Source organism: Caretta caretta, chromosome 3 (genome assembly GCF_965140235.1).
Source record: "Caretta caretta isolate rCarCar2 chromosome 3, rCarCar1.hap1, whole genome shotgun sequence".
Lineage (NCBI taxonomy): Eukaryota > Metazoa > Chordata > Testudines > Cheloniidae > Caretta > Caretta caretta.
In genome coordinates this window covers 108,211,708-108,230,968 of record NC_134208.1, presented here as the reverse complement: position 1 = coordinate 108,230,968, position 19,261 = coordinate 108,211,708, and the positions used below count along the sequence as shown (strand labels likewise).

The 19,261-nt window shown below is 40.7% G+C and overlaps 1 long non-coding RNA gene across 5 annotated transcripts in view; it reads left to right on the top strand.

Annotated features, from left to right (window-relative positions):
* The window catches only part of LOC125634113 (uncharacterized), a 94,960-nt gene extending 76,873 nt beyond the window's left edge, over nt 1–18,087 (top strand). For 3 of the 5 annotated variants that reach the window (XR_012667684.1, XR_012667685.1, XR_007355803.2), the window contains one exon: nt 7,779–9,590. This is a non-coding gene — a long non-coding RNA (uncharacterized LOC125634113). Of the gene's footprint in view, nt 1–7,778; nt 9,591–17,468 lie in introns of those variants that run through there. The other 2 variants (XR_012667682.1, XR_012667683.1) reach the window with 2 other exon arrangements.
* The last annotated feature ends 1,174 nt before the right edge of the window (nt 18,088–19,261 follow it).

The window sequence follows — 19,261 nt, the reverse complement described above, 5'->3', positions numbered from 1 at the left end:
AAAAAAATAAGTCTATAAAATTATATAAGATAATAAAATACATTTGCTAGTTTATACTGCAATCTATTTGCATGGAAAACTTCATAAAAACCAGCTTTAATGTAATGTTTGTTTGGTCAACAACAAATGCAAAGAAAGTGAACTGGATTTTTTTTTCTGTTTTGGTTATACAATTTCTTTATAAATGTATCTAAAAGAGGATTTTTTAATTATATAAGTTTCTACAAATACATAACAGAAATCGCACTTCAGTGCTTGATATTATCAGACAATACTTTGTATTCCTTTGTCGTGTTTGGTCCTGTACAATTGGTAACTCTAATGCTTTTTTTCTGACTTGTCTAGACTCACCATCCTGGGGCTTGAAATATGCATATGTGCATCCCATGATCTAGCAAACTCATTTTAGTGCAGGATATTAGTTACTGCAAAAGTGGGATGAATGAGCAGCTGTGAGAGCACCAGCATTTGAAAATTAGAACTATGTTCACTCAGAATGCCCAACCACCTCATCACCGCACTGAGTCACTGAGCTGTGTGTGGCTGCAGCTGATGAAGTATTTCAATCTATTTTAGGATTAACCTGTTCTCCTTATGGCACAGCACCTACAGTACACTGCCTGGAAAAGGCGATTAACTAATTTTCAATTTGTTTGTAGACAGACCCCCCATTTATAAAACAAACAGGCAAATCACTTCAAACAGAGGGAACACTCAAAGCTAAGTGGTATATTTCTTCAACTGATACTCAGTGACCTTTCAAGATGAAAGGATAATAGTCTACACAGAGAAGGAAGAAAAAAGCTCTGTGTGCTGTTTGCAAGGTTTAGAGGTCATTTGGCTACAGAGAGAAAAAAATACAATGGAGGCTGCAGAGAACAGTGGAGAGGCAAACATGGCTGTTAGGCTAGATTTTTTCTTTTAAGCCTAACCATTCACCACTGGCGTTCATATTTAACAAGCCCCTCTGTTCCCCAAACTAAGGATGTGTTCTGTTTATTGTGTGACTGTGGCTCTACTTATGTGTCAGCTGTCTATCTGCACTCTTCTTTAGTGTGCAAGTAATTGGTCAGTCCCAAAAGCCAAATGGCATGCCTATCCCATTCAGCATTCTGGTGATCATATGACAAAGCTGAGAGAACATGTTGGAGGGCTCATAAAACAAAGTCGGATATTATTCCCAGTGGCTCCATGCACCTCTCTTTGCAAGTACAATTAGAGCCTTTGTTTTCCTCTGAATCGTGGCAGTCCGCTTGCTTCTTCCACTGAGAAAACGCAAAGCAATTTCCCATACTTTTACCAAGGCATCCTTAGCCATACAGATTGCTGTCTCCAGAGCACAAAACAATGTTTAGACAAAAATAGAAAAAAATCTATTTCCAGGTTACTGTCTTTCAAGAGTTATATTCCTAATTATTGGCTCTTATTAGCAAAATTCAATTACAGTGGCAAAACCTGCTGCTTGATTACATATAATCTGCTTCCAGGAAAGATTTTCCTCCCTAACGTGCTTATTTGTTTAAAATCTTCCATGCTGCTCACCATTTAAAAAAGAAAAGAAATCAATCTTTACCAACAGTAGTGTATGAGATACCAGTTCCCTTCCCCACTCCCCCCATTCTTAGACTAGGAGAGAAACCTGGTAACTGCTAAGAAATGTTGACTTTTTAATGGTAACTGCTGTACATGTAAATGCTAACCTGGTCATTTTAATTATTTAAAAGGCAGTGCTCAGCGTTCCAATCTCCTTGAACACCAACATTAGAAACTATCCTTTTCCCCGGAACTATCTTCTCTGCATATTTGAAAAAAAAAAAAAAAAAAAAAGACTGAAAGAAGCAAAGTTAGTGTTATTTGTGGTGCTGGAGTTTCCCCAGGTATGTTGGGGAGGTACCACTCTCTTCATATAGCTAAGACTGTGGCTTTCTGTCCATCTGAAATTTGACATGCTGTAGAGTATTTCTGAAAAGTCTTATGGTGAATTAGACAATACTTTGGGAAATTAGAGATTTAAAAAAAAAGGCAAAACAAGACATTAGTTACTGGAAATTTTTCCTGCCCTTTTATTTCTTCCCTGGTTTTGGTTTGCCATGCATGGAATAACTCAGGATGGGATTTTCAGAAGGCAGCTAAGGGTGTGGAAATTCAATGGGAGTTAGATGCCTAACTCCTGTAATTTCCTTCTTTGAATATCCCAACCTTGACCTAGGAACTTCAGATTTGTTTGACTCTATGGCCTTAATGAGGACTGGTGCCTTTGATAGAGCTAGTACTAGTAGGCATCCTTCACTCTCAAGAGACCATGGATATGTGCCCCTGAGAGGTAAAGAATTTTCTCAATTGGTTTTATGGCAACTGTGGCTGTGACTGAGGCTGAAGAGACTCACTCAAGAGAGACAATCCCTGCCATAGCTGCCACATTTAAGGGTGATGTTTTAACCCTTTGGGCTCCGCCTTCTGTGCGCTCCTTTCTCCTCTGCTAAACTGGACGGCTTCCTCTTGTAACTCTGGGGACCTGTGCTGAGCTCTTGTTTCCAAAGGTCCTGAGTGAGATTTTTCCAGTTGTCCACATCCATGTCCATTTCTTTGAGGTCTTGCTTCCACACAATGAAACAGAATTTCGGGCATCCTTTGGGTCCTTGTTCCAGGTGCCAATTCACCATAGAGTATGTCCTTTGGGATGTGCCCATCATTCATTCAGCACACATGCCCAAGCCAGCTGAGGAGTGTTTGCATGCTGGGTATGCTGGCCTGCTTGAGCACTCCAGTATTCATCACTCTGTCCCTCCAGGAGATTCCAAAGTTTTGACAAAGGCAACACATATGAAAGCTGCTGAGCCTCCTTTCCTAATGAGAGTATAAGCTCCATGTCTTGCTCTGTACACCAGTGTGCTAATAACACACGCATGATACACACAGATCTTTGTATGATAAAGCTAGCATAGACCACAATATTCAAAATAACTTTAGCTTCCAGTCAATCTTCTGTATTTGGCATCCTTGTAGGATCCAGATATTTACTAAAAATAATAGATACAAATGAATGGTATCATTGTATTAATATAATTTTTCCTAGTTTACACTGGATCTGTGGAACTGCACAGTCATATCGAATTCTTGTTAAAGCCATGTTACACATTTTTTCTAGCTATGCACTGGAAGAGTTTGTGGGAAAGAAAGTGAAGTAATTAACAATCATGGTACAGCATAAAATAATTTGCCACTAAAGAGTGCCATTTTTATACAGTTGCTAAGAGCAATATTTAATCAATGGGATTTGAATACAATTGTTAATGAAACAGTGTTGGATACTAGTCAATGTTATCTGAAGCTACTGTATAAACAGCAGCTAGTTCTCAAAGTGAAAGAACTATCTTTACTGTCATGAAGGCATATGCCTGTTTCTAATGCTAATCAAATAAAAATGCTGTCACAGTCAGGAAACATTAAACAAATGTAGTTGTATAAAGTTATATGCACCTGGGCACTATCTACCTGAGTGATAAATTGAAGATGTATGCAAAAGCCACTGAAATTCGGCAGCTCTGTCAAACATCCACAATCAATAAGAACACCATGATCCTAGTCTGTTGTAATTTTGTGAGAAACACAAAGACAAATCACGGAAATACAGTATGTTGCATCCTGTAATGACTTCCTGACAGGGCTGAAGCCTTCTATTTTCTTCTGAGTTATATTAATACAATGAAATCTTCACTAAGAACAAAATCTAATATGCAACACTCTTCAAATACTTTTACATTATCCCTGAGGTTTCCAGTATCCTTTTGTTCAACCTTTAGTTAAACTCTAGTTAAATCTCTACTAGGCAGTCATTTTTTGCTGGTCTCTTGGGTAAGAGCTTACAAATGATTTCATTGCATTTGGCACAAAAGAGAGGTCCATTTATGTGAGGGGTATATAGATGCTGTCATGTTCAGTACTAATTTGAAAATGAGTGAATGAGTAGCTAAAACCATAGCTCAATGAGAAAATGAATAGCTCAAACCATTTTGGAGAGCAGACAAAATGCTAATCTTTCCAATCTCTTTCTGCTCTTGGTGATCTATAGAACAAACCCTAATAGTTCAAGGGTGTTGTTGTGCAGAGAATGAAAACTAATTTGTGAATGTTTTTGTGACTATGCCATGGTTTGGTGAGATCATATGAATGTTCACATCCTCTCTGGGTATTCCTGAAAAAATGTTCACAAATCCACAAACTTTCAAAAACTTTAGCTCAAATGATTACAATGCTGAGAATTTCCCTAGAGGTGTATGGCTGATTATTCAGTGTTTTTTAGTCTCTTGTTTAGAATGCTTCACTCATCCAATAAGAAAATAGATATAATACCATGTGACCTTAGAGACTAGTAATACCATGCATGCTATTTCCATGTTATATGAATCGTCAGAGCAAACAGTTTGTGAATTACCCCTTCAGCAGTATGAAATGTATTCAAAGTAAATAAAGGTCAGTTTGAACATTCACTAATTTATGTTCACAGAGTGTATGAATAGCAACTCCACTGAAAGAGAGTTCTAACAGCACCAAAGATAAAATGTGTGCAACAGCCCCAGAATCACTGGTACCAGTGCTTCTGATACGTTGAAGATTAACCCTGCAATCACTTCTGCATATGCAGACTCTTCCACTTATGTGGCTACAGGTGCACAATCTTGTTCTTGGGCACTGAATAGGATTAGAGCACTTTTTGGAATGCTGCATGAGAACTTTCCTCTCTGCAAACAAAACAAATAAATAATGGGGGACAAGTTTAAACAGGAAAATGTGCATAATAGTTGGGATCTGCTTACGAACACTTTATTAGATGCTGAAAAAGCCATAATCTGGCAATTGAGAAAGAAGGCTTCACTAGTGTTTAAAAACAGCAAGCTTGCTTAAAGGGGAAGTAAAGACAGGTATAAAATTTTTAAAGAAAAATATAAGTAAATGGAAGAAAGGGGAAGTTGATTGTAATGAATATAAACCAGAAGTGTAGAAAATTGATTAGGGAAGCACAAGGACACAAGGAGAAACCTATGGCCATCAGATTTAAGGACAATAAGAGGAACAGTGTCTAACACAATGGAGGCCTTGTGAATACTACTGTAATACAAATAATGAGTTTTTAAAGTATATTAGGAACAAAAAGAATCCTAACAATGATATTGGTCCATTACTAGCTAGGAATGGTAGAATTTTATATAATAATACAGGAAAGGCAGAAGTGCTCAATACATATTTATGTTCTATATTTCTGTATTAAATAGATTTAAAACTAGCTAAAGGACAGGTCTCAAAATGTAATTGTAAATTGGAAATGTGTGTGTGTTTCAATTGGGTGTATTTCTAGTGAGGTCCAGCAAAAATCAGTTCTTGGCCATATGATATTTAACATTTCTATCAATGACATAGAAGAAAACATAAAATCATTACACAAAGTTTTCAAACACAAAGATTGGGTGAATGGTAAATAACGAAGGGGACAGTGATCTGGTTACAGTGTGATCTGGGTTGCTCGGTAAAATAGGTACAATCAAACAACATACATTTTAATACAGTCAAATGTAAAGTTTTGCATTTAGGAACAAAGAATGTAGGCCATCCTAACAGGATGAGGGACTCTATCCTGGGAAGCAGTGATGCTGTAAAAGAGTTGGGGGTCATGGTGGATAACCAGCTGAATATAAACTGCCAGATATGATACTATGGCCAAAAGAGCTGATGTGATCCTTGGATGCATAGTGAGGGGAATATTGAGTAGGAATAGGGAAGTTATACTACCTCTGTATTTGGGATTGGTGTAACAGCTATTGGAATACTATGTCCAGAACTGAGGACATCAGAACAAGAAGGATGTTGATAAATTGGAGAGGGTTCAGAGAAGAGCCACAAGAATGATTAACGGATTAGAAACTATGAGTTATAGAGATAGATTCCAGGATGTCAATCTCTTAAATTTAGTTTAACAAAGAGAAGGTTAAGGGGTGACTTGATTACAGTCTATCAGTAACTGCATGGGGAACAAAATTTAATAATGGGCTCTTCAATCTAGCAGACAAAGGTACAAGAAGATCCAATGGCTAATAGTTGAAGCTAGACAAATAAGGCATACATTTGTAACACAAAAGGTATGCAGCAGGTCAGTGAACTATCCAGCTGGCTTTCTGGTCAGGCAGTGGCTCCACAGTTCTTTCCAGCCTGGCCATTCCAGAGGGGACCCTGGCTGGGTCATATATGGCAGCCTCAATCCCTCCTGAGTGTTCCTTCCACTCCCCTTAGGGTTTGGTCATAGCAGAGGTGAAGGATATGGGGATCTGAATCCAACTCCCTTTCCATTGGCTGAGGGCAATGGAGGCCATAGCCTGTCCCTTTGGAACGGCACTCGCCTATATCTTAGGACCGACTGACCCATGTTCAACTGCTGTTCACATGGAGCCCTTCTCCACTTCGGCCTTCAAAATTCTCTTTTGAATTTTTGCTACTACCACCAAGATCTGCACCTGCGGCAGCTCCACCCGAGCCCAGGCCCCAGGCTTGGAGGTGTACCACAGCGTCCCTCGTATTCATCGCGGTTTAGCCCCCACGGCTCTCATTGCCAGCTATGGCTGGGTATGGACCTGATGCTCCAGTGCCATCCATTTTCAAGGCTAGTTGATTTGGCAGGTGAGTTGTTACATACTCCTTCATGGATTCCAACTTCCATGGCCACCATCTTGCTATCTATATCAACCAACACCTTTTCTGGGGTCTGATGAGCGTCGGCATCAGGCGCCTTAACCTGGTGGTTGGTTCATCCTGCAGCACCAGTTCTGCTTACCAAAAGTGGTCCACTAGGCACTCTCATTCCATGCCTGGCTCCAGGCCAGTGAGCCAGACTCCTTACCTATTTAAAGTTTGAGAATAGGTATCAACCCAGGTCCCTTAGAAGGGTGTTAAAATGTCTGGGTCACTCATTGGTCCACCCCAAGTTATATTCCTCCCTGGGTCCCTTCCTTCCAGATTGTGGCTCCTCCATATGGGGCATGGCCACAGATTTAGGAGTATCCACTTAGTCTTCCAGTGGCACAATGTCCCATTTGTCAGTCTCTTGTGAGTTTCCAACTCCCCAAATGTGGGTGGAGGTGGGGACCAGGACTACCACTTCCAGATTAGCCTTGACAATGCTGTAGGCACTCCTTTCACAGCTCTAGGCATTACCCTTACTTCCTGGTGCAGTCTATATCTACTTCCCCCCATTCACTGGGCTACCAGTGCCCTTTTAAATTATCTTTCCACCAGGAGCATGCCCGGAAGCCCCAGCATGATGGGGGTCCCCATAGCTCAGTACTGGTTTGTGTCTTGCCCTGGTTTAGTGTGGGGTCTGTAAACCCCATCACAGGATAATTAATCATTGGAACAACTTACCAGCGGTTATGGTGGGTTCTCCATCACTGGCAACTTTTACAATCAAGATTGGATTTTTTTTTTCTCAACAAGGTGCTCTACTTCAAACAGGAATTAATCAGGGAAGTATTATGGTCTGTGTTACACAGGAGGTCAGAGTAGATAATCACAATAGTCTCTTATGACTTTATAATCTAGGAATCTATTAAAATCCTGACCCCACTGATATCAGAGGGGCCAGGATTTTACCCGTGAAGTGTAAATTTTGAATAAATGTAGAAAATTATACATTTAACATGCTGTTTCAGGAGCCGGTACACTTGAGGCCATTAGAGACATCAGCTGCTCAAATAGTGCTTTCTGCTAAGCTCTGTCCATTCCTGTTCTAGGAACTGCGAAGCAAGTGCCTGTTCCCACACTGAAACCCTGTCCTCAAGCTGTGCAGCCAGACTCAGCCTTTACTCGTGCCACGGTCCCTCTGTCTTTGGTTCTGGACCTGCTTGTTGGCCCTGTCCAGAATTTCAACCATAAGTTCATCAAGGAAACGCTTCTTCTTGGAACCGTCCATGAAGGCACGTTGGACCAGGCTTCAGCTGCAGCGTGGGTGAGATGTTCAGGTACTGCAGCAAGGAGAGGTCTAGGAATAGGACAAGACAGAGGGTTATTGTCTCAAATAGCTCACTGTGGGAGCACAGAAATAATCTTTGAGGGATTTCAAAGATATAAAATGTTATTTTTCCAAACTCAACTTCAATATATTGTGAGAAAGATGCTTCAGGCCACAGAAGTTCCCTAGACTCAGCTTGGTTAATAGCAGCAAAAGAAGTTCAGAGACAATGGTATGTTAAAAATTCAAAGCTTGGGTTTTTTTCTTTTATAAAAATTGGAGAAGTTGGGTTTAGGAGGCAGTGAAGGTGCAGGTGTCAGTGGCTGGGCTACAAAACCTTTTCTATCATTTCAGCACTTCCACATATTGGAAGACATAATAGTTCTTGTGGTGCCTGATTGGCAAAGGGAGACGCTATTCCAAGCTGCCAGTGGGAAACCTGCAGTGTATGCAACCAAAGTATTCAAAAATATAGTGACTGAACAGCACATCTGTGAGTGGAGTGAGCTGGTCAGCTACCAAGGTGGCACTGGAAAATATGCCCTTCCCCAAAATGTGACTACCTATCTGGAGTTCCTGCTTCAGGGAAAGTTTGCAGCTATCAGCACCCGGGATTGGGACAGAAATCTGAGGGAATCAACAGGATGATGCATTAGCTTCCATGTGACTTAGCTGCTTATGGCTTCATGCAAACACACACAACTTCAAAGCCTTCACCCTTCTACTCCCTCACTCTCACCACCTCAGAACATTTCTGGACAAAATTTCAAACCTCAATTGAATTTGGGACCAATGATTTTGTCACCCGTGGACTATATGGACTACCGTTAATTAAAATGGACTAGATATGTGAATGGAATAGATTTCCACCTTCCTCCCACAATCCAAAGTCACTGTTTCCAGGTGGTTTGTTATACCGCTGAGTGGTTACAGAGCGGCATACTTACAGGCATGGCAATTAGTCCTGGGGAAATTCTGCACCACTGCACCACGCAGAATTTTGCAGAAAATAGGGTTGTGCATGCAGAATTTCCTTTCCCCCCTACAGAAATGGGCTGCAGAGCTGCTGCCCACCACTAGGCACCACCTGACCCAGCAGAGTTCAGCTTGCAAATAGAAGACAATGCCTGGGGGAGGGCAAGGGAGCTGGAGGGTTCCCAGCAGCTGCAGTTCCCAGCATGCCCTGAAAGAAGGAGGTGGTGGTGTGCAGGAAACTCTGTTCAAGCCTGGGACCCAGCATCAGGATGTTTCTCTCTGGATCCCTGGGCTCTAGGAGGGTAGGGGGTATGAATGTCTGGGCCGGGGGGAGGGACGTGAGTGTCTGGACCGGAGGGGACCCTATGGGGAGTAGGGAGTATGAGTATCTGGGCTAGAGGGTGGCAGCGGCTGGGCTCTGGGGGGAAGGGGTGTGAGTGGATGGGCTTGTGGGGCAGGTCCACATCTGGGCTCTGCAGGCAAGGGGCAGAGAAACAGGAATGGGTTGTTGTAGGGGTTTCTTTAACTCTAGTTCTGGGGGAATTTTTCTGTGTGTCTGTATTGTTACGGACATTCATGCTGACAGGTATTTTGAAATAAATTACCAAAATAATTGAAACTAGTGTGATTATATTGTGTTATTTTGGCAAATAACATTTGCAGAATTTTAAAATATTGCACCCCAACCCCCTGCCCTGAGCCCTCTAACCCCCTGCCTTGAGCCCCCTGCTGCACCCCTCCTACACCACAACCCGCTGCCTTCAGCCCCCTGCTGCACCCCTCCTACACCCCAACGCCTTGCTCTGAGCCCCTTCCTGCACACTGCACCCCATCCCACACCCCAACCCCCTACCCTAGCCCTACATTCATGGCCCTACATGCAGTTTCCCCACCCAGATATGGCCCTTGAGCCAAAATTTTTGCCCACCCCTGATCTAGACCATTCCTGACAGGTGTTGATTGTTGTTGGTTGAGCATTGAATAGTGTTGATTGAATTTAAGATGGAACTACTGGTGGCCGAACCCCTTAATGATGTAGGCTACATTCAAGACTTCTTCCTCAAGCCCTGTCCGGATGATTATCAATGTGTTCCCACAATAGATGCCTTCTAGGAATCTCATCATTTGCTTTAGACTGGCAAAGCAATTGGGCTTTCCTCTGATGGAATTTGCTCCCCTGAGACACTCATCAACCTCCCTTTTAAAGAAGGCCTTAAAACTCTTTTTAAACATCCAGAAACATTTTTAAAGATGACCCCTATTAGGGTCATCTTTATTACCTTCCCCTCATACCTGTTTACTCCTTTGCCTTTAATGGTCTCCCTCCGAGTATTCAACACATTTATTCCTTTTGCATTTTAAGAGATTGTTTTAGAGTTTTAGTGTCATTTTTATATTTCAGTATGGTTTCCTATATGAAACAGAGCTCAAAGCAATTTGGTAAGAGAGGGATCCCTCTAAAAATTAAGCTGTTCCTGTTGTATAGACAGCTGGGTGAACACAGCACAAAAGTATTTGTGAACATTCTTGCAAATAAAACCCAACAGTCCCCCTTGTGCTGCTATTCACAACCTTCCTTTTACCTGAAACATTTGGTTGAGCAAGTTTTTATTCACTTGGATATTTGTGGAAAGCAAAGATATGTCAAATACTACAGCATTGCCGAAGTACCCACAACAAAATGCTCTCATGACCATTTAAAAAAACTCTTAATTATTCACACTGTAGAAGAGAACTATTACTAATCTTTACAAACAAAACAAGAGATACCTCCTATTTATAAAGTTTAGATCATCCAATCAGGGAACAGAAACAACCCTATGTGATTTAGGTGACTGAGCAATCATATTGCATAAATAATGAAGAGTGAACACACATTACAACCTATTGGTAAGCAAACCATCAGTTAAAATTTGTTCACACAAACTATTTGACAAATGAGTGCATAGAAAGAGCACACTTGTAAACTTGGGACCTCTTCATAAACAATTTGTAAACAGAAAGAAGAGTCTAGATGTATTGGATAAATTATTTGCAGTAAATAACTCTACCAGGTCTAAATATATAATATTATGGCTGGAAGCTAGCTGATCATTCACTCAGTGATGGGAAAAATACTATGCTAGTCTTTCAATACCAACAGACTGTCCCGCTGACAGTAACCAGAGGGCCACCCTGGGTCTTGCAGAACCACAAAAGACTAGGCTTTATCTGTAACCACCAGGCAGTGAACTAAGGCTTCATGTTTTGTGCTTTGCCTTCCATCCACTGAACAGTCTGAGTCAGTACCATTTTCTGGAGATTGTTTATTGACGTAATGCAAAGGCTACCCTGTCTGATGTTAAAAGTTTATCTAGAAAAGAAATAGAAATACTGTCTCTTTACCACTGTTGAGAGGAGAAAATTCAAAAGATTAAGTCTCTAAATCCACATTATATAGAAACCCACCTCTTCTATCCCTGAAGCGGTCTCTTTCATCTTAGAAGAATGATTTTTTGCAAAAGGTTCAGATTCAGTACTTATGCTTGTTTCACTGCAGATTACCTACTTTTTATAATATGCTAAGTAAGTTCAAGCAGTATTAGACTAGTGTCACTGGTTTAAAGAATAGTGTGTAGCAGACATATTTTTGGGAGTTTTTCGTAACTGAAATTCAGTTTGATACCAGCCAAAAATTACAACAAGAGAGTCCATTACCAAGTTCTGACATTTTGGAATAAGAATGTAATAAAAACTTTCTAGTATATATATTTACCGCTGGTTACTATTAGATGGAAACAGAACTGATTAACTATTTATTAGAGACTGCTTGTTCTTTTTGAAAAAAAATATTCAGAGCTTCTTAGAGAGACTCGTTTTGGTGAAACAATTTGGATTGCATAGCACACATGATACGGAGCATCTTATCTGCATTTTGAACTTAAGACAATTATGTGTTTTGGGAATTCTTAGTTGTCCTACAATTATACTGGAATTTATTCATATTTATTCTATATATAGTGTGATTTTTTTTTTAGGGATTCATTTTCCCTTCAACACATACATGCAACTTCCCATGGGAAGTTATGGGACTTTTACTGCCCATGGGAGTTATGTGCAGCTACTGGGTGGATCACTTCACTTTAACAGCCGTGAATATACATTTTAAATTCCCTGTAACTCTTTGGAGTTTAGGTCTAGTAGAATCAAACTGATGAAAAATCTGATTTCAATTAACTTTAGTGGGAATCTTTTTCCTGAACAAGGAATGAGAGACTGGATAATTCATTTTGAAATACCATTGACCTTACAAGAATTGAGAATGATTTTGTTTCTTTTATGAGTTCCCATGTTGAAAACAGCAGACTTTCCAAAGGCCTGTTACAGTCTGTGGAGTGAGGCTCATTTATTTTACTTGTTATTACTCTTACAAGCTGCCAGCTCATTTCTCAAATAAGAAGACTTAATAGATGTCAGTGTGGGGGAATTTAAAATGCATTGTAAAAATCTACGGCTCTCACTTGCAGGGTGAAGGATGCTCCCAAAAGCCAAAATGACAGAAAAAACAACCATTGAGGAATAAAGCAAAATTTGACAGAAAGCAAACCTTAGTCTCTTCAGAGCATTGATGCCCACAGAGAAATCAACCAGGCCAATGCTGTTCATATCTATTCGGTATATTTCTATCTCACTTGGATTAATCAGTTGAATGAACTGTTCAATTCACACAGTGTCAATATTTTAGTCTTAATTGTACTATAAAAATAATTGTCCTACCCCTCTCAATTTGGTTAAGTACTGTACATATTATATTTTTTGTTTCAGGGCATTATTATTTTTAAAATAGGAAGAATCGGACTTCTTTGTACACATGGCTTGCATTTAGTTTTTTTGGTGGGGAGGACTTGATTATAATTTACTCTGAAGTAATTAAATCAATAAAATGATTCATTTATAAACCACTGAAGGAAATGTGAAAATGTTCACTCCCTCAAGATAAGGAGAATTTTCTTCATCTGACTGGCTTTCAAAATGACTGATGCTGGCTGCTAAAGTCCATGTCAGTGCTAGGTTTGATACAAATAATTCATAAGGAAAGAGAAGATGGAGCCATCAGTTCTGACTGCATTCAAATAATATGTATTCTGTGCAGTTGGTTGCAACCTTAATTAAAAAAAAAAACAAAACAAAAAACCCACAGTTGTAACATGCTATGAAGACTAATGTTTTGAATGGAATATTTGCATACAGTATGCATGAGATTAATTAAATAGTGTGTCATAATATATGAACCTTTATTTACCAGAATACTTTTGATTTTATGAAATATATGAATATTTATGTATTTGAGGAAAATAAACACTAGAGCTTGTCATAAAATGGACTTTCCACCCTACCAAAACTTGTTGATATTTAAAAAAAATCCTGAATGGAGATTAAATGACAAAATTTCAAATTCTTTGTGTAAAACAAAATTCTGAAAAAAAAACCATTTCAGAAAAAAAATAATTTCAGATCAATCAAATGATTCATTTTGATAAATTCAAACATTTCATTTTGATTATCTTTTTTTCATTTCTATACTATATATTTACACACACACACAATACATTTAATTTCAAAGCAAAAAAGTCATTTCAAAACAAAAAATTGAAACTGTCCATTTGGAAAGTGTCCAAACAGAATATTAACATATTCAAAATTATTTTTCTAATGTTTTTAGCCATATTTTTTTTCTAAAGTGACATGTTTTCACCAATTTTTTTTCACTGAATAGTATTTTCCGATGGAAAAACCTTTTTGACAAAAAGTGTTTTGTTTAACTAATAAACATACCTCTCAAGGACTTTGAGGAAATTTCTTAGGAACTACAGTGGAATGTGCATCCATGGTAGGTGGGGAATGATTAAATTGCATATGGTTCTGGCTCGTCCTGCATTACTTTACCAAAAAACTTTTGAAATACAGGGAAAGGGAGACACACATGCAAAAACATAGACCTGCCAGGGGCCTGCATGGACTATATGAAAACCTGGTGGGTGTGGGAGTGTGTGAAAGCTGATGAACTGATCCTGTTCTGGAAACTCCCATGGGTAGTTGGGAAGAGAGATGGAAGAGAGTTTGAGAGCAGAGGCTTTTTTCCACAGAACTTTGCTCTGAACAAGGCATTATCTACCAAATTCTCTGTCCCAGGAATATGTTGTGCTCTCAAATTTCTTGCTTTGACAGAACTTCCAAATGTTTATACCACATTTTTGATCATCTACTCTTTGAACTCATACCCCTCAAGTCATGTAATTTAATGTGACTTTATTCCCTGACCGATATAAAGGTACAACTCTATATAGACCTTAATACAAGATAGACAACTCATAATATTTTAAAACAGACTACAATGAAGATACAGTCACTGTTTTTCATGATTCTTAAAACACATTCATAGTCTCATAGCTACATTTTGTGCACCATGGACCACATTCTGCATTTATTTATGAGCACACAAACCCAACTATATTAGATGAGAGTCCTGCATGAGAATTTGTCCCTGTGGATTGATGCAATGCTAAACAAGGGTTTATACAATAGACAACAGCTGCTGCAATTAGTCAAGTAGATAAACATGCATATTTAAAGTATACTATATAATGACATGTTAACTAATTACAGCAATTCCAGTATATTGTATATAAAGAAACTACAGTAGTAAATATACCTTTCTGCAAAGTGCACTTCAGTTGTATGGCTGAATGTCTACATGGGTCCTTGGTGATTTATGTAGTTACTTTTCAGGGACCACAGACTGTACTCAGTGGAAATTAGAAATGTTGCAAAAGGGCTTTCTAGGAATACAATTAAAAGGATAGGTACTCTAAGGACACACGTTCCTTTTATACTGCACATTACTTACGGTACAATACATCAAACTCCCCAACTCAACTTTTTCAAACAAACAGTAGCATGACTCACCCACTACCCTTGGCATCAAGAATCTGGTGCTCAGAATGGTGACAGATACCAGATTTCAGCATAGAGCACAGCTCATAGCCATATCACTACCCCTTGCAAGGCTTTGCCTTTGGGTTTGGTCAATATTTATTCCCTAGTAATATTGGAGGGCTATATCTTATTCCTTGGTTACATCCAGCACCTTTAATGCTCTCAGTTCAGTTTTGCCTAAAAGCAAGTAAAATCTAAAAGGTACCTGTGAAAAGTTTGTAGACAGCCTGAGGAAAGAACAAGGAGAACTGAGGGAAGAGATTATTATAGACTTGGGCTAATAATCAGCTAAAGACTAGGGAACCTGATTCTCATTTACACTAAGGTATTTAGACCATTCTGGTAGTGTAAAGAGGTCTTAAAATGGGTATAAGTTATATTACATTTCCAGAGCAGTGTACTGTGACTTTAACATAACTAAGAATCAGATCAGAGCATTTTAAAATTATTTTTAAAATAGAGTAAAACATTTTGTACTATCCCACACATGCACTTTCCATTGTTTACTCACCATAATTACCCAGTACCTGTCACAAATAATGGGTTTCCTAGAGGGATTTAAACATGGATATGTAACCACCAAAAATGCCCTAATAGTCAGTCAGAAAATGGTCAGACAGGATAAAGATAGCAAAACAGAACACTAGTGAATTATCATAGATTATTTCTTAATGAGAATGGTGCAATGTACTGTTTGTTGTAGTTGTTGTTAAGAGCGTGGAAAATATTAGCCCTGGTCTACACTGGGTGTGTGTGGGGGGATTGATCTATGTTACGCAACTTCAGCTACGTGAATAATGTAGCTGAAGTCGACGTACTTAGATCGACTTACTGTGGTGTCTTCACTGCGTGAGTCGACTGCTGCCGCTCCCCTGTCAACTCTGCCTGCGCTTCTCGCTGCATTGGAGTACAGGAGTCGACGGGAGAGTGCTTGGGGGTTGATTTATCGTGTCTAGACTAGACGCAATAAATTGATCCCTGCTGGATCAATCTCTGCCCGCCGATCTGGCAGGTAGTGAAGACATACCCTTATTGTTAATAGATCCAAGTTCGGGTATTTTACTTTTGCCAGAAGCAAAACATTATGAGATAACCTGCTTCTGAGAGTTTCCCAATCCAGTGTTCCAAACTCAATACGTTCAGTAATTATAGCTTGGATAAATATATCCAAACCATTTGCTGATACAAATGTATGGAATTGTCTAAAGATTTTCCAACAATAAACCCTGCACTCAGTGATTCAAAGAAAAAGCTATGCCAAATGCCCATGCATATTCGAATAATGTATAGTGTTTGAAACAATATAAAAACAGAAAGATCAAGGTTTCTAGCAGACTTAATTAATAAGGCTATTGCAACAGAGTCAATTTACCCCTTCAACCATATCATAATACTGCCAAGTCTCTTAATCAGAGCCATAAAAAGCTTATGGAGAAGATCAGACAATTGTAATGATCTTCTTCATTACTTTGAAAAGCTGATCTAAGTAAGATAGATATTCAGATAGATAGATCAAATTCTACCACTGGTTTCCAAATTTACAATGATGTTGTTACTGCGGGCTCCAAAAATATATAGTTCCATTACATATTATAAATACAAATTGGATTTTAAAGCATAACTTAAACTGTGATTTCAAGTTCTACATTAAAACTTAAGGAGCTGAGGCAAGCCTACCAGAAAACCAGAGGCGAATGGCCACTCTGGGTCAGAGCCCAAAACATGCTGCTTCTATGATGAGCTACGTGCCATTTTAGGGGGTTCTGCCACCACTACACCTGCCATGTTGTTTGACTCCTTCAATGGAGATGGAGGCAACACGGAAGCAGGTTTTGGGGATGAGGAAGATGATGATGAGGAGGTTGTAGATAGCTCACAGCAAGCAAGCAGAGAAACCAGTTTTCCTGACAGCCAGGAACTGTTTCTCACCCCCCGAACCCACCCAAGGCTGCCTCCCAGACCCACCAGGCAGAGAAGGGACCTCTGGTGAGTGGTTTAAAAGCAAGCATGTTTAATGATTAATTTGCCCTGGCATTTGTGGCTCTCCTGGATGGACTCCCAAAGCCTTTGCAAAAGGTTTCTGGGGAGGGCAGCCTTATTCCGTCCACCATGGTACCACTCCAGGCCAGTAGCACGTACTCGGGAATCATTGTAGATCAAAGCATTGCAGTGTATGTTTGCTGGCATTCAAACAACATCCGTTCTTTATCTCTCTGTGTTATCCTCAGGAGAGTGATATAATTCATGGTCACCTAGTTGAAATAGGGTGCTTTTCTTAAGGGGACATTCAGAGGTGCCCGTTCCTGCTGGGCTGTTTGCCTGTCGCTGAACAGAAATGCTCCCCACTGTTAGCCATGGGGAGCGGGGAGGGATGAGGAGCTAGCCACACGGTGGGAGGCAAAATGCAACCTTGGAACGAAAGCACGTGCTATGTATGTAATGTTAACAGCAAGGTTTACCATGAAAGAGTATAAAATGTGTCTTTTTAAATACCGCTGTCCCTTTTTTTTTTCTCCATCAGCTGCATGTGTTTCAAGGATCACCGGATCTTCTCCTTCCCAGAGGCTAGTGAAGATTAGAAGGCGAAAAAAATGCACTCGCGATGAAATGTTCTGAGCTCATGCTGTCCTCCCACACTGACAGAGCACAGACAAATGCATGGGGGCAGACAATGTCAGAGTGCAAGAAAGCACAAAATGACAGGGAGGAGAGGTGGCGGGCTGAAGAGAGGGCTGAAGCTGAAAGGTGGCAGCAGCATGATGAGAGGAGGCAGGACTCAATGCTGAGGCTGCTGGAGGATCAAACTAATATGCTCCAGCATATGGTTGAGCTGCAGGAAAGGCAGCTGGAGCACAGACCGCTGCTACAGCCCTTGTATAACCAACCGCCCTCCTCCCCAAGTTCCATAGCCTCCTCACCCAGATGCCCAAGAACGCGGTGGGGGGGATCCAGCCACCCAGCCACTTCATCCCAGAGGATTGCCCAAGCAACAGAAGGCTGGCATTCAATAAGTTTTAAACTTTTAAAGTGCTGTGTGGCCTTGTCCTTTCCTCCTCCACCATCCCTCCTAGTGCTTCTCTCATCCACCACCCCTCCTGGGCTACCTTGGTAGTCATCCCCCTATTTGTGTGATGAATTAATAAAGAATGCATGAATGTGAAGCAACAATGACTTTATTGCTTCTGCAAGTGGTGATTGAAGGGAGGAGGAGAGGGTGGTTAGCTTACAGGGAAGTAGAGTTGCACCAAGGGGCTGGGGGTTTCATCAAGGAGAAACAAACCGAACTTTCACACCGTAGCCTGTCCAGTCATGAATCTGGTTTTCAAAGCTTCTCTGATGCGCACCACGCCCTCCTGTGCTCTTCTAACCGCCCTGGTGTCTGGCTGTGCGTAACCAGCAGCCAGACAATTTGCCTCAACCTCCCACCGGGCCATAAATGTCTCCCCCTTATTCTCATAGATATTGTGGAGCGCACAGCAAGCAGTAATAACAGTGGGAATATTGGTTTCGCCGAGGTCTAACCAAGTCAGTAAACTGCACCAGCGCGCTTTTAAACATCCAAATGCACATTCTGCCACCATTCTGCACTTGCTCAGCCTGTAGTTGAACAGCTCCTGACTACTGTCCAGGCTGCCTGTGTATGGCTTCATGAGCCATGGCATTAAGGGGTAGGCTGGGTCCCCAAGGATAACTATAGGCATTTCAACATCCCCAACAGTTATTTTCTGGTCTGGGAATCAAGTCCCTTCCTGCAGCTTTTGAAGCAGACCAGAGTTCCTGAAGATGCCAGCGTCATGTACCTTCCCCGGCCACCCCACGTTGATGTTGGTGAAACGTCCCTTGTGATCCACCAGTGCTTGCAGCACTACTGAAAAGTACCCCTTGCGGTTTATGTACTCGCTGGCTCGGTGCTCCGGTGCCAAGATAGGGATATGGGTTCCATCTATGGCCCCACCACAGTTAGAGAATCCCACTGCAGCAAAGCCATCCACTATGACCTGCACATTTCCCAGGGTCACTACCCTTGATATCAGCAGATCTTTGATTGTGTTGGCTACTTGCATCACAGCAGCCCCCACAGTAGATTTGCCCACTCCAAATTGATTCCTGACTGACCGGTAGCTCTCTGGCATTGCAAGCTTCCACAGGGCTATTGCCACTGGCTTCTCAACTGTGAGGGCTGCCCTCATCTTGGTATTCTTGTGCCTCAGGGCGGGGGAAAGCAAGTCAAAGTTCCATGAAAGTGCCCTTACTCATGCAAAAGTTTCGCAGCCACTGGGAATCGTCCCAGACCTGCAACACTGTATGGTCCCA